The sequence below is a fragment of the Condylostylus longicornis genome, unplaced genomic scaffold, assembly GCF_029603195.1.
Source record: "Condylostylus longicornis isolate FDR11 unplaced genomic scaffold, ASM2960319v2 ptg000048l, whole genome shotgun sequence".
Taxonomy (NCBI): Eukaryota; Metazoa; Arthropoda; class Insecta; order Diptera; family Dolichopodidae; genus Condylostylus; species Condylostylus longicornis.
In genome coordinates this window covers 20,107,528-20,110,852 of record NW_026578017.1, presented here as the reverse complement: position 1 = coordinate 20,110,852, position 3,325 = coordinate 20,107,528, and the positions used below count along the sequence as shown (strand labels likewise).

The 3,325-nt window shown below is 24.2% G+C and overlaps 1 long non-coding RNA gene across 2 annotated transcripts; it reads left to right on the top strand.

The window, feature by feature from the left end:
- The first annotated feature begins 1,145 nt into the window (after positions 1-1,145).
- LOC129611187 (uncharacterized) lies at positions 1,146-2,660 on the top strand. Of its 2 annotated transcripts, XR_008697141.1 has the most exons (4): positions 1,146-1,656; positions 1,780-1,957; positions 2,046-2,236; positions 2,538-2,660. It is a non-coding gene; the product is annotated as an uncharacterized LOC129611187 (long non-coding RNA). The 2 variants fall into 2 exon arrangements; XR_008697140.1 differs by having other exon boundaries at positions 1,146-1,957.
- The last annotated feature ends 665 nt before the right edge of the window (positions 2,661-3,325 follow it).

Genomic DNA, 3,325 nt, shown 5'->3' with positions numbered 1-3,325 from the left:
ACAATTTTGCCAAGTTTTATGTTAAATTAGCTAAGTTTTTAGGTGATTTTATACATGTATACGTACATACATATGTAAGAGAGAAAAGTGCAGTTATTAATTTATTTAAGTATTGAATACATGGTCTATGAATAGGTTATAACCAGGGTTACCATTCATGAAACAATTAATAGGTCAAATTGTAAAACAAAAGGGCCAAGATTAATAATGTGCTTAATTTTCGAATTAAAAAACTTATTGCTATTCTAATTGCAAATTTAATTCAAATTTTATATTACCATGCGTTTTTTATTTTGTTGTATGAGGTCTGAAAAATTTTCTGTTTATATGTAAATAATATATAAAATTGGGAATAAAATATTTAAAAAACCTTTTGCTGCATATTCGATATTTTACAACTAAAAAAACACATTCTAATATGGAAATGGGTTTTATAGTAATATTAAATTACCAATACTAAGAGCATTGTACACAATCTTACAACTTAATTCTAAGGTCTTGCAAAATTTTTATAATCAAATTATATATAAAAAACTTTAAAAAAAGAAGAATTAATGTTTTCTTCAAGACGAAAAATCAGTCAAATAGATCTTTAGCAAGAAAAACGGGCTCATCCCACTTGCCATAAAATGGTAACGCTGGTTATAATTGCAAAAAACTTAGCCAAATTAAAAGTTTATATCAATTTTGCCAAATATTTTGTTAAGCCGGCTAAGTTCTTAGGTGATTTTTCTTATAAATATGGGAGAAAGATCACATGAGAGCAAAAAGTAAATCGTTTATTTACGTATATGAGAGAAACAGTTATCAAAACCACATTGATTTTTATGTCTTGTACAGATTAAATTTTATTCGTCTCTAGTCTCGCATAAAGAGTGTTTGCTAGTAAAGTGTTTTTTTTTTTCAGTGAATAATAATTTTAAAATATATGTATGTATTAAAAAAATTAAAGTTAAAATAATTCTAGTAAAAGTATAATTTAAGAAAAACATAAATATTCGAAATTTATATGAACAAAATATTAACAAAGTTGCTAAAACATAACTTTGAAAGAATTAAAATTTACTTTACAAACACATTTTATTAATTTTATTAAATTTTTTGAAAAATATATACATATGTACATACATTTATGAAGATTTATATTTATGTAAAAAATTTGGTACAAAAGTGAAACATAAAAGGAAAAGAAAAAAAAGGAATCGAAATATTGGTAAGTTAAATTTTAAATATTTGAAATTATATATGTATATGCATGTATGTATGTATATAGGTGAAATTAACTATGAATGTTAAAATCATTCGAAGCGTCCAAACTTATTTACAGTTATTTTTGTCTCTTTTATTCTTCTATTCACACTTTTCATGTTTTTTTATTTTTTTTTTATAATTAAAAAGTACTAAAAAGATTAAACAACACAAAGATTTTTGCAACAAATCAAAATAATAAAAAATCATTCGTCGGAAGACAATATATTCATATATACATGCATACATAAACATCCCTAATACATACTTAAGCATATTACTATTTCTACAGGTTGTTTAAAGATAATGCTTTTTTTCAGTAAAATGGCTTAGATATTATATTTTAATCAAATTTAATTTATGTAGTTATCTTTATTTATTTTGGGTGAATATTGAATACTTAGATTTGTAAGTATTTTAAATTAATTTTATGTGTATAATATACTCATCGTCAAATTTTATAATATTTAAAATTATATGAATACAAAACGATGCACTACTGTTTGCGATGTGCTACTTGAATTAAACCAGGTTAGTTCTGGGAGCGTGAAAGAGCTATTTATTGAACCAAAGGGAAAATGAATAAGAATGAAAAATTGCAATCTAGAGTCTCAGATGCAGAGTGCAAAAAAAGGAACAACAGACGATGTATCAGATAATGCTATTTTTCCTAAATTAGAGTATCAAATAGACTATACTTAACAAAATGGTAAATATTTTTGCTATATTTAAAATAGTTATAATTTTGTACTTTACTTAACTGAATGCTTTTTATATGTTTCACACTTATTATATAGATATGGAAAACGTTTCACCTCAAGAAGCAAAAAATATTTGCACTGAGCTTAAATACATACGGGATTGGGATGAATTAATACCAAAATGGAAAAAAACTACAAAGTCCAAAAATAAAATATGTTTCAGCAACAGGAATCTGGAACAAATTTTGGTGGAATGACTATTTAGATACTTAAAAGCACCTGAGCTGGTAAGACTTGTCATTGAAATTAGAAAATTTAAGAAATATAAATTATTTAGTGTTCTTCCGCGAACATTTTAAAAAACCTGACGTTTTTTAAACAAGAGTAATTATGTAACAATAATACTTGAATGTGCAAGTAGTTTGTGAGCAAAAAGCATTGAAGAAAAAGATGTTTGCCCGAACAAAAAATTTTTGATTTTATAAGTTTTAAGTTTTTTATCAAACTTTTTTTGTCTTAGTAAAAAATTTTATAATGTGTTAATAAAATCACATAAATATTTAATTAATAAAAATTGTATTTTTCCAGATTGATAATCTCTATATATAAGGTTGATAAGATAGAATTACTCACACTATTCCGGCATAATAACTTTTATTTTGATTTATGGAACAGTTTTTGTAAAGTTGCAGTGGAAATTTTACAATAAAGATAAAAGATGCTGCAAATAAAACTTATTAAAAATATTTAAAGAAAAAATAGTATGATGGATTCAGGTTCGTACATTTTATTACAAATTAATAAACAATAAATTGTAGTTTTATTTCTATAATCTTAATGCTATGATATAGTTTCTCGTTGTCATTAACACAGTTAATTATTATTTTAGACATGATACATCTTTGTAATATGAAGTTTCTATTTGAATTTTATTACCGTCTACCAAGGTAATCAATGGAAAACGGACAAAATATACTATTCATGATTCCCAATGATCATTTACATTACCAACAATTTGGAAAGTCAAGTGAATAGTGTCTTAAACGAATTAACTGATCAACATTATCAAAATAAATCGACTTTGCAACCATTCATTTTGATTACCGGAGAAGAATTTCGCTACCAAAAATTCTAAATTGTTCTGGCAGATGCAAAATTTCAATTTAATACTTAGAAACTATTCAATGTTGCTTCAAATTATTCTATCGTATTTTGGAAGGAAGTTTTTTTCGTTTTAAATTATTTAAGAAATTGAACATACGGAATTAGCTCATTAGCTTATTTAGTTTATATAACTTTTTGCATAAGGCTAAAATATTTAAAACACAATATTGTTTACATTTAGAGTCAGTCATTAATTATACAGAATTAACAGA